Below are 12,537 nucleotides of genomic sequence, written 5' to 3'. Positions count from 1 at the left end.
CTGAACACTACTACATACCTGACAAGTTACTTGGGTGCTACTTCTCATTTCCGTATTCAGTTACCCATGCACCTTGATGGCTTTTCCAAACCTTCATGACTCCCGTCTCTTACAGCTTTGAAAGGGTTAGGAAGATATCTCTGAGCATCAAAGGTACCAAGTCCCTTGCCTTGAGGTGACTTCCCTGTCCCATAGTGATAAATCTGGCCGTGCAGCTTGACAGCAGAGATAGCAGAACCAACCTCAGACATTGTCAGAAGTCTGGGTCCTCACCACCTAGTTTTCTCTCTTCACCATCCTCCTTTCAGGGCTGTAAGTTTCCTTCTCTGCTCTCAACATCTGGAAGGCCCTTTCCTCAACTGAAGATGAGCTTGCGGACCAGTCTCTCAAGCCAACTTGTTTTTCTCTGCCCTCTTCCCCCCAACCCCCACTGTCGCTCACAAGTGAGGAGATCCAGAGTTGGTCCTCTTGCCAGCCTCGCTGTTCTCTGGCATTATCCCCATGCACTCCTGGGAAGGTCTCTCCCTGGCAGGGCGTGCCTTTGGCGACCCTGTCTTCTCCCGGTTTCACTTAGCAGGACCGGCAGCCACTCACTCTCGGCCTTCTCCTCTTGCAGACTCCTGCTCTTCCCTGGGTCATTTCAGCACTCTGACCTCCCAGGCTCCTTCACCTCCTGGTCTTCAGAGCTCTCATTTCCCTCTTCCTCACCACCCACTGCCAGCAATCCCGTTGCCAGAAAGTGTCTTCCTCTTCAAACTTAATTAAAACCCTCCCTCCATTTCTTTGGGATGGGAGGAACAGTTCAAGGGAAGTAACTTGCCTCACTGTAGCCATCTCTAGCACTGCATGTGGTCCCTTGAGCACCTGAGCTCAGAGCCAGGAGGAAGCCCTGAGCATAGTGGGCTGTATCCCCCAAACCAAAACAAAATAAAACCTCTTTATTTCTCCCAGCTTATTTGCCCAAGTACCTCTAGTGTCTGTGTCTGACATTTTGTCAGTTCTCTCCATGCTTCACCTTCTCCCCTAAGGAAGCCGTATGTATACTAACTGTGATTCTGTAGCAGTGTATCATTCTCTCTAACATAGACATTCTTGCCTTGAAAAATTTTAATCAGTATAACTCATTCTATCTACTCTGTGCATGCACTGGGATAGCTAGGATGTTGGAGAAATGACTCAACCAAGCCGACTGGTTTAATCTAATTTAATTTAATTTTATTTATTTTATTATTATTATTGTTTTTTGCTTTTCGGGTCACACCCAGTGATACACAGGGGTTACTTCTGGCTCTGCACTCAGGAATTACTCCTGGTGGTGCTGGGGGACCATATGGGATGCTGGGAATCGAACCCGGGTCGGCTGTGTGCAAGGCCAATGTGCTATTGCTACCCGCTGTGCTATTACTCCAGCCCCATGACTGGCTTAATTTTAAATCCATGATCTCATCCATCAAAGTGGCCTTCCACACAGCTAATAAGCCTGTTGCTTTTCTAGGAGGCTTGGTTCCCTGTTCTCACTTCTCTGCTTCCCTCTCCCATGCACACTACTCTTCATCACTGAATTCTGTTGACTCTACCTTGAACATATCTTTTTACCTCCTTTCCTTCTCTCTTCCCTTCTTCTTCCCTTCCCTTCCCTCCATTCTTTCCTTTTTTTCTTACACTTTTGGGGCCACACCTAGTGGTGCTCATGTATCATAAAAAGTGCTGGGGATCTATCTGAGTGGGATTGCCCACATGCCAGACAAGTGCCTTAGCCCTGTACTATCTCTATGGCCTCCTGATACATATTCTTAGAGTAACAGATGATGCTGGAGAGAGGGCTCAACAGGCTGAACACGTGCTCTGCATGCAAGGAGGCCCTGGGTTTGAGCCCCTGCACTGCATGATCCTTTTGAGCATCAACAGGAGTGATCCCTAGGCACAGTGCCAGAGTAGCCTCTGAGAACTGGGTATGGCCACTGGACAGGAAGGAAGGAAGGAAGGAAGGAAGGAAGGAAGGAAGGAAGGAAGGAAGGAAGGAAGGAAGGAAGGAAGGAAGGAAGGAAGGAAGGAAGGAAGGGAGGGAGGGAGGGAGGGAGGGAGGGAGGGAGGGAGGGAGGGAGGGAGGGAGAGAGTGGGAAGGAAAACGGCTAGAGGGATAGGGCAGTGGCTAAGACACTTTTCTTGCACTCAGTAGACCTGCATTTGATCCCTGACACCCCATATGGTCCCCCAAGAGTCACCAGGAGTGATGCCTGAGTGCAATTAGAGCACTAAGCACTGTTGGGTGTGGTCCCCCAAAACAAAACAACCAGAAAGAAAGCAAAAAGTAACACATGACTAATGGGGCAAAATTGAAGACAAGAATCTGAGTTAGGAAGTCCTTGCAGTGAAAGATGGTGGAATTTTGGAGAATGAGGCTCTGCATTATGTTTTTTGGTTACTTCTTTAGTACACGCAGTTACAGAGAGGATGGCAAAACTTTCCCTTCAACATTTTCACAAAGGAAAAAGTATATGTAGCACTTAGTTACATACTTGGTAAAATGAAAAAAGGGAGAAGAAAAAAATGAGTGAGTTTGTTCACAATACAAATAACTGGAATGTTTTAGGAATTAACACTATTTCTTATAATAGACATGTTTTCTAACTGTGCACTTAAGAGGAAAAACATGTTTTACTTGCTTTGGAGTCAACAAAGCCATTAGGTTAAAGTTGCATTTCCTGAGAGACTAGGCTCTTCTGTAGAAAAAAACTCATTTATCAGTGAATAGTTTTAAAATTATCCCAAGTGAATGCTTTTTCTGTGCAGGACCCAGTTCAATCCCTGGCACTGCATGCCCTGCAACCAGTATCATTTGGTGTAAGCCTGGAGGCCCCCCTAAACACTTCTGAGTATGGCTCTGGCGGGGGTCCCTGGCACCACTGGGCTTGAACAGTGCCACCTCACACGCTTGGGCTGAGCATTGAACCACTAAACAGTCCAACTAGTTGGCTGATATGGTGAGGAGAGATCCCATGACCCATAAGCATAGCTGTGCAGCCTTCTTTGCCCAAGTTATTTCAAATATAATGAAGTTTTTTTTTGTGTGTGTGTGTGGGGGGGGACCACTCCTTTTGGGGCTTAGGGAACCATACGCAGCTAGGAATCAAATCAGGGTTGGCCATGTGCAAGGTAATTGCCTTCTTGGGTGTTATTCTCTCTCTGGAACTTAGAAGAAAGTGGGAATGTTTTTTGCTTTGTTTTATTTTGTTGTTGTTTCTTAGGCCACACCTTGGAGTGGTATAGTACCAGAGAAAAAGAATGAAAGTGGAGTCAGAGTACTTGAGTGGAGTAACAGAAAAACTTTCCTGGTGGACAGTTTTCTGATTGTGTGAGGAAAGGTATCATTCCTTTTTAAAGCATGATGATAGTGGGGTGCAGGAGCATGCCTTTTGTCAAACTCTATAGATAGTCTGGATCCCTACCCATACCCCAAACAAAGTCCAGGTGTGTGTTCTGTCTTTTTTTGCCCTGAACATTCTGGGAGTACTGAGTTAGCTCAAATGGCAAGAAATTTATTTTCACATTACACAGTCTGCCAGACAGGGATTGAGTGTCACTCCTCTTTCTCCTGCACCCCCCAATGGTGCAGAACTAAACGATGGAAAGAACTAACCGATGACAGTGTGGCAAATGATTCTAAAAGTAATAAACAAAAAAGTTACGTTCACAGCCAAAGATAAAGATTGTTATCTGAGATTTAATGCATTTCATTCCATAGTTAACTGAATTCTGATGCTTTCAGCACTGGGAATAAGCAGCCATTAATTTAGCACAAGTCATTAGCACAGCTACATATGAGAAATTGTGTTAGAAATTGGTACTTCACTCAGGTCTTCATCATTTCTGAGTTTGTAGGAAGTACAACACAACGCCACACAAATAATGTTTGATCAGCAGATTTCAAGCTCCTGTCTTAATTGCCCTTCCCCTTGTGGTATTTGGGACTGTTGGGCCACACCCAGCAGTGCTTAGGGCTAACTCCTGGCTCTGTACTGGTGGCTGACTCCTGAAGGGATTGGGAACCCTTATGTGGTACAAGAGATCAAACCGGGGTCAGTTGCATTCAAGGCCAGAATTTGAACTCCCATAATTATTTCTCTGACCACAGAAAAAAATAGTGAATTACTTATTTATATATTTAATGGTGATGGGGATCAAAATTAAGACCTCATACAGATGAGTCAAATGAAGAAAGAATGAGTCAGCTCATGATTTCTCAGATGCAGGGGAAGTGAACAGCACAGAGCCACACAGCTCCCTTGCAGCTAGAGATAAGGAGGTGAGAATTGGCCAGAAGAGACTGCTTCACCCAGCTGTATGAAACCATTTCCCCAGCTTTTCAGTCTCCCTTTGTACTGTGAATGGAAAAGCAAGTAGCTCAGGCCTGTGCCATACCACTAAAACCCCACTCTGCTTGCTCTGCAAGCCTGTGTTCTCTCTTGAACACGTATTATCTTTTTCTCTCCCCAACACATATTTTCTAAGTAAGTTTCGATAAACCTATCTTGCTTCACTTTAAAATCTCTCTTTCTCTTTATATATGTGTGTGTGTGTGTGTGTGTGTATATATATACATATGTATATATATTATATATATACCTGCCAGAGCAATAATATCCTGGGGGAGGGGGCTGCTTGTCTTGTGACCTGGTTTTAATCCCCAGCATCCCATATGTATTCTTGAGCCCACCAGGAGTGATCCCATAGTACAGAGGTAGGAGTAAAGGCTGAGTATCACCAGGTGTGGCCCCAAAACAAAATAAATTAATATAATAAAAAATACAACCACTTTCACCAAGACCACCAATAACATCTGAATTACCCAGTTCACAAGCTTCACTCCTTATTCTCCTTTGCTTTGCAGACTGTGTCTGCCATAGATGAGAACTTTCAGAAAAGTTCTTGGTTTTCTTCTGTATGAATTAAAACTGTCTTGAGTGCCAAGGAATAGGCCATTTGTCTGAGAGGTGGATTAAAACATAAGAACAATGGGGCTAGAGAGATAGTACAGTGGATAGTACAGTACATAGCCTTGCACAGGGCTGACCTGGGTTCAGTTCCTAGCACCACATATGGTCCCCAAACACAGGGAGTGATTCCTGAGTGCAGATCCAGGAGTGAGCCCTAAGTACTGCTGGGTGTGATTTAAACCAATAAGGAAATAATATTGATGGAACATAAACAGGAGGACGAGAAGAGAAAGAATTATTAGAATTGTTTAGAAGTGATTTATCCTATGATTTGGGGCAGAGGGATTTTCCTCGTCTCCAATCAAAAGATCTTCCTTTGTGAATAAAACTGAGATGCTATTACTAGGGAAGAAGTAATATAGGAAATGGCTCTTTAAAAAGAGTGGCAGACTGGTAAAATTTCTACTAAATCAAATCTCCTTTATCCTGGGTACTGGTTTGATCGCATTGACTCTTAATCTCCCAATAGTTATCTGTATCCATTGTCCTGAACTCCCACTAATGAATGTCATGTATGCAGAGTGTAAGTATGAGTTTGGATTAAAAAACTTTTTTTCTCTGCACATTTTTCCTTCCTCCCTCCCTCCCTCCCTCCCTCCCTCCCTCCCTCCCTCCCTCCCTCCCTCCCTCCCTTCCTTCCTTCCTTCCTTCCTTCCTTCCTTCCTTCCTTCCTTCCTTCCTTCCTTCCTTCCTTCCTTCTTTCCTTCCTTTCCTTTTCTTTCTTTCTTTTGATCTTTCTCTTTTTTTTCTGGCCAAATGCAAAGAACCCAGTGGAGAAATCCAAGGCTCCAGGGGATGGGGCCAAGACATAAGAATCTAGATGGAAGGTGCCTGAGCCTCTAAATGACTCCATGGAACAGAGCAATCCTTTCATCCTGGGACTTTGCTCTAGTTAATTGCAATATATGGGCAATATGAGCAGGCAATAGAAGTTGTGTTAAGGGTTTGGAGAGATAGTACAGGGGTTGTGACCAATTTAGGTTCCCTCCCCACCAACACCCGAGCACAGGGGGCCAGGAGTAGCTCCCAAAGGACTGCCAAGCATAGCTCTTACAACCTCCTCACTCCCCCCCCACAAATACCCCAAAGTATGTTAAATCATTGACATGGAGTTGTTTTCTATAGCAGCTGGTTAACCCTAAGTATTAACTGAATAGACAAAGAACAAATGTCACGCTCCCCTCCTGAGTTTCCTTTACTAAAGACGTTTTTTTTTTTTTTTTTTTTTTTTTTTTTTGCTTTTTGGGTCACACCCAGCGATGCTCAGGGGTTACTCCTGGCTTTGCACTCAGGAATTACTCCTGGCAGTGCTTGGGGGACCATATGGGATGCCGGGGATCGAACCCGGGTCGGCCGTGTGCAAGGCAAACGCCCTACCCGCTGTGCTATCGCTCTGGCCCCTACTAAAGACATTTTGAAGAAACCATGGAAAGGAAAAGGTCTGGGCACATCCCATTCTTGTAACTGCAGGAAAGGGGTGGGTGGGGAAATTGCCCATTCAAGGTTGGCTTTCACTCCCAAGGTCACAAGCTTGGTCATAAGAAATCAATATGGAAGCAGGAGAGATAATACAGCCAATAGGTTGCTTGCACTTGCCTTGTACAGTCAACATAAGTGTAAAACCTAGTACTCCATCGGGTTGCCTGAGTCCCAGCAGAAATAGTCCCTGAGCACAGAGCCAGGAATAAGCTTTAAGCACTCCTGGGTGTGGCCTACAAACCAAAGTTAAAACAACAACAACAACAACAACAAAAGAGATCAATATGGACCTAGTGTCTAGGTCTTGCTTTCTTATATACTCATAAAAGAAGGCAGGGCTTTGCAGAGAAATGACTGGTTCTAGGGCTTGGGAAGAGAAAGGGTAGATGAAGCTGAACCACGCTAGTACAGGGACATTATAAAAATGGCCCAGGGCTTTGAATGGGTACACACTGACTAAATCTGAACAATTTTAGCACCAAAATAAATTAAGGTTTATAAGGAATTATAAACCATCAAAATAGTAATTATAAAACCATTGAAACAGTAATATAAATGAGCCTCTAATTACTATTATTATTATTTTTTTTCTTTTTGGGTCTCACCCGGCGATGCACAGGGGTTACTCCTGGCTTTGCACTCAGGAGTTACTCCTGGCGGTGCTCAGGGGACCATATGGGATGCTGGGGATCGAACCCGGGTCGGCCGCGTGCAAGGCAAACGCCCTACCGGCTGTGCTATCGCTCCAGCCCCGAGCCTCTAATTATTAAATAGACAAATAATAATTAATAGATAAGGAAGAAATATACAGTCAAGAATCATTAATAGATGGGCCAGGCAGATAGGTAGGGCTTCCAGGAATGAATCCTGAGTGCAGAGCCAGAAGTAAGCCCTGAGCACTGCGTGTGTGGCCCCAAAACCCAAAAAATCAGGTGAGAGGGAATGTCTGAAGTACTATCTCTCCAGCCCCTCATCTTTTTTTTTTTTTTCTGTCTTACAAGTGGGCTCTGCTTAAAGTTCCTTTTTTTCCTTGCTGATTTGATTTTTTGTGTGGATGGTTTGCCTGCCTCTGCTTCAGCTGGTCAGACTTGACTGCAGCTCCTAAGCCAGTGGTTCTTACCTGCAACTTTGAGTCTAGGCCCTTGGCCCTTGGCATAGAATATACTAGATGAGATTTTTTAATTTTTTTGCTGCTTTGTTTCTGTTTGGGGGCCACATCCTGTGGTGCTCAGGGTTTACTCCTGGCTCTGCATTCAGAGACCATTCCCGGTGGGCTTGGGACCCTATGGGATGTCAGATCAAACCTGGGACTGCCATGTGCAAAGCAAGTGCCTTCTACCTGTTGCACTATCCCGCTGACCCCTTCTGTTCTTCGGACTGCAACAAACAAGAGTTCTTTCTCTTTCTGCTGCTGACCCGACACTGTCCCTTCTCTAGTGTTGTGCTTGATCACACCCTCATTGTGTTTTCCTAATTAAATGCTCTGAAAGTCCCTTCTGTTCCTTCAGCCAACCTTCTCACTACTACCGGTTTTCTCCTGAAAGCACCTATTTCCTTCAAACTATCTGAGGGGCTAAGAAGATGGCTCAGAGTGTTTAAGAGAAATCAGACGAAACAAAATAGAATGAGAATAAAGAAATGGTGGAGAGGGGCTGGAGCGATAGCACAGCGGGTAGGGCGTTTGCCTTGCACTCGGCCGACCTGGGATTCCTAGCATCCCATATGGTCCCCTAAGCACTGCCAGGGGTAATTCCTGAGTGCAGAGCCAGGAGTAACCCCTGTGCATCGCCAGGTGTAACCCAAAAAGCAAGCAAACAAACAAACAAACAAACAAAAAATGGTGGGGAATGGAGAGAGTACAGGGTAGGTAAGGTGCTTCTTTTGCACACGGTGGGCGATGAGGGCTCGATCCCCTGATTCAAATATGATCTGCCCGAGGACAGGCAGGACAGATGGCCAGTGTAGAGCCGGAGCAAACCCGGGTATATCTGAAGTCCCAAGGAATCTCTCACTGCTGGGAGACGGCAGCTGTCTGAGGGCCACTTCGTTTTCACAGCGTCCAATTCTACAGAACGTTGCGTGCTCCCGACGTTCCATTTCCCTAGCACCTGTCCTTTTCAGGCTCCCGGCTGAGGCAACACAGCCGCGCTAGCACCGGCCCCGGGCATGCTTTGCGTTTCGCGGACGTTCGCTCCGGAGCAGTCTATTTTTCCTTAACGGATGCCAACCCCGGTTCCGAGGCCGCGGCGGGGTCTGCTCGCGGGTGCTCGCAGCGTCGGTGCCCCAGATGTCAGGGCTTACTGCTAGCACGATGGTGGGAGGGGGGTGATGAAACTTCAAAGCCTAAGCGGTGGGAACTCCTCCGCAGCAGGGAGGCGCTGCCCCGTCCCCGGGCGGTCACACTGGCCCGGTGATGTCACACAGGCTGGGATCACACCGGGCAGCGGCAGCCTCAGCGGCCACCCTTCAACACCTGCGCTCCGCACAGCCGAGCACTCGATGCCGAGGGGGCGGGCATCCGATCCGCGCGCTCCGTCCACGCTGGCGCCGCACGGAGGCCCCCCCGTCCGCACGCCCACCATGGAGTCGCCGTGACCCGCCGCGCTCGGGCACTTCCGCCTCAGTAGGTGTCATGGCGCCGAGCGGCTGAACGGTTCCCGCGAGGCGGGGCCGGCCGGATGGGGCGACGGCTCGGCACTCGGCTGGTCGGGTCTGGCGACAACGGCGGCCGCGGCGCGAGGGCCCCGGCGGCGGCCCCGGACGGCGGCGGGAGGCCGAGGCGGGAGCGCGCGGGGCGGCGGCGGCGGTGGCGGCGGGGGCGGCGGCGGGGGCCCGGGCGGCGCGGGGCTGAGGGGGCGCCGCTCCGGGGGGCGGGAGCCGGGGCCCGGGCCGGCTGGCGCGGGGGCTATGATGACCCGGCGGCGGGGCCCCGGATCTCGTCTCCTACGCCGCCTCGGCACGGCAGCCCCCGCGCGCGGCTGAGACCCAAACACGCCGGCGGTGAGTGGGCCCGCCCGGGGGACGGGGCTCTTCGGGGACGGGCCGCGCCGGCCGCGCTGCGCGTCTGTCACGGGGGAGAGACCGGGCGCTCGGGTGGGTGTGGACGCGGCCCGGCGCGCTCGGACGGGCGGCGGGGCCGCGGGCCGGGGGCGGGAAACTTTTGCCCGTAGCGGCTTTCGCTAGGAAGGGGCAGGGGGGAGGACCGGCGCGGACCAGCGGACCCGGGCGCGGCGCTGTCCGGGCGGCCGCCTCCCTGCGCCGGGCCGCGTCCCGCACGCGCCCCGCGGGCCCCGCTGACCCCGGGCGTTCCCCGCGGTTGCCTCTCCGCCTCCTTTCCACTCTCCGGACGCTGCTGTCCGTCAGTCCTTTTTTATCTGTGGGTTTCTTAGAAACTGATGGAAACAAGCGCTGTGGCTTCCTGCGCCCCGCGAAGACGGGCTAGAGGGAAGTGGCTCGAGCCCTCAGCAAAACCTGCAATTTTGCTGTTTGTGTGAAGCTATTTTGGATTCCTGGTCTGTCGATTTTTTTTTTTTTAGAGAAGGCAAAGCATCAACCGTGTAAAAAATGTTTGTGTGTAGACTTAGATACATGGCTAAAGATTGGAAATTTACTAATGAGTCATTTTCCCAAATCGTTACTTGGCTGGTGATTTTTGGATCTTAGTATGTAATTAATCTCCCCCACTCTTATTTTACTAGTTTGATGAAGGATATCATTGACTGTTAAGAGACTATTGTTTTCCCAAATAATATTTTGGTAAAGTGCTAAACTGGAGGCAGTCAGGCCAGAAATAAGGCATTGGAGGAGTAAAATGGTGAATGAAATTTTGTAAACATTACTGGTTCTGATTGACAAGTAGGATTTTTGCTGGTCATGTTTTCAGAGTACTTAATCCCATCTTTGGGCATTGTAATTTTATGTAGTTGATTGGTAACTTGAGATTTTAAAACTAAACCAGTTACCTCCTAAAGGAAAAAAGGTAAGCTCAAAGTTCACTATTCTGTAGAAAACAGAATTCTTTCATTCTGTGGTTTTGTTTTCATAAGCCTTTCTCAGTTAGTGGTGTTGGTGGAAATCAGTGAGCTGAGCCTGCCCTATAAACTTCAAATACTCGGAACTCATGCAACTTGTTCTGTACTGTAACTAGTCTTTTTGTGGTTTGAATTTTGCAAATAAAAGCTTACTGATCTGCTCTCTTTCTTATTTCTTGGCTATGTAAAACAATCATTTTTTGGTAATTTTGTTGAAAGTCATTGATTCCATCTCAATTTCTTTTTTTTGGTGGGGGTAACACACCCAGGGGTGCTCAGGGCTTACTCTTGACTCTGCTCAGAATCACTCCTAGCAGGGTTTGGGGGTACACCTTTTGGGGTACAGGAATTGAATACTGATTGGCAAACCCCGTGCCCCTTGTATTATCTCTCTGGCCTCTCCATTTGTTTTCCTCACTTTTATTGCCATTCTGGACATCAAAGTAAAATTTTCTCTCATCCACTGCTTCTGTAATCACTGATGAGTTTTTGGGTACTTATGGTCTTTAAAAAAATATATAGCCAAGTGAAACTTTAAAAAAGTATTATTATTATTATTATTATTTTTTGCTTTTTGGGTCACACCGGTGATGCACAGAGGTTACTCCTGGCTCGTGCACTCAGGAATTACTCCTGGCAGTGCTCAGGGTACCATATGGGATGCTGGGAATCGAACCTGGGTCAGCCGTATGCAAGGCAAATGCCCTATCTGCTGTGCTTTCGCTCTAGCCCAAAAAAAGTATTATATGAGCAACAAATTAAGGATAAGCAAGCTTATCAATTACTTTGCAGATTCATTTATATGAATTAATTTTTGGGGGGAGGGGCTACACTGGCAGTGCTCAGGGGTTACTCCTGGCTTGGCACTCAAGAATTGCTCCATGGAGGCTCAGGGCACCATATGGGATGCGGGAGATCCAATCTGGGTCCTCTGCCTGCAAGGTGAGTGCCCTGCCTGCCGTGTTATCATTCTGGCTGCTAATTTCTTAGGTTAGCTTTGCTTTTATATCTTAGTTACTCCATTTCTATGTAGTTATTAACCCTCTGGATAACCTTACTCTTTTAGTGTGTGGAGCTAGGGATTGAACCCAGTACCTCACATATGCAAGGCAGGTGCTGTGCTGATGAGCTGCATGCATCCTGGCGACCTTATTTATATTATATTTACTCAAATATTTTTATATCCTGTATTTATATGTATATATGTACATATATACGTATATATTTTGTATATCTTACCCTGGAAGCAACATTATTAGTACTTGGAAGATAAAGAAACAATGTGTATTTCTTTTGAAGTCTTGAAGTACACCTGGTATAGTGCTTTTTCAGAGTGCTTACTGAGAAAGAATCCAAATACAAGGGTTCTTTACTAGCAAGGCTATTTAAGAATGCTATTGAAAATTTATTTGGGATGGGAGATAGTTTTGTGGGTGATATGCTTATTTTGCATGCCTTTGACCTCAGTATGATCCTCAGTACCACATTTTGATCCCCTGAGTCCTTTTAGGAGTGAGCCCTGAGCATATAGAGGTTGGAGTATGCCTTGAGCACTGTTGAGCAAGGCCCAGCTCCCTCCAAAAAGAAAATAGAAAACTTGCTTGGAATTCTTGAATTCCTTTTTTCTCATGTTGGAATTTGGGATTTTTAGGTATTAAGAATGTAAGAATTTTTTTTTTTTTGGTAAGAATCCCCTGCCTGCATCCCCCCTCAGTTTTTGGCCACATGTGGTGGTATCAGGACTTATTCCTCATTCTGTGCTCAGAGAGCATTGACAGTGCTCAGGGGACTATATGTTGTACCGTGCATCAAACCAGGCTAGGTTATGTGTAAATCAAGTTCCTTAAGCCCGTTCTATCTCCACATACTTTTTTTCTTTGTCAGTGTCTTTTCCAATGAAACACATCTCTTTTACTCAGGTTTTTTGTTTTTTTTTTTTAAATTCTTCCATATTCCCTGTCAAATTGGCAGAAGTTGGGGCCGGAGCGATAGCACAGCGGGTAGGGCATTTGCCTTGCACGCGGCCGACC

The 12,537-nt window shown here is 47.1% G+C and overlaps 1 protein-coding gene across 5 annotated transcripts in view; it reads left to right on the top strand.

The window, feature by feature from the left end:
- Window positions 1-9,293: 9,293 nt before the first annotated feature.
- HIPK1 (homeodomain interacting protein kinase 1) overlaps window positions 9,294-12,537 on the top strand; it is an 89,573-nt gene continuing 86,329 nt past the window's right edge. For all 5 annotated transcript variants that reach the window (XM_055137478.1, XM_055137477.1, XM_055137475.1 and 2 more), the window contains exon 1: window positions 9,294-9,476. The gene's annotated coding sequence lies outside the window, so the exon portion shown is untranslated. The remainder of the gene's footprint in view (window positions 9,477-12,537) is intronic.

Source organism: Sorex araneus, chromosome 5, assembly GCF_027595985.1.
Source record: "Sorex araneus isolate mSorAra2 chromosome 5, mSorAra2.pri, whole genome shotgun sequence".
Taxonomy (NCBI): Eukaryota; Metazoa; Chordata; class Mammalia; order Eulipotyphla; family Soricidae; genus Sorex; species Sorex araneus.
This window is presented reverse-complemented; position numbering and strand designations above follow the sequence as displayed.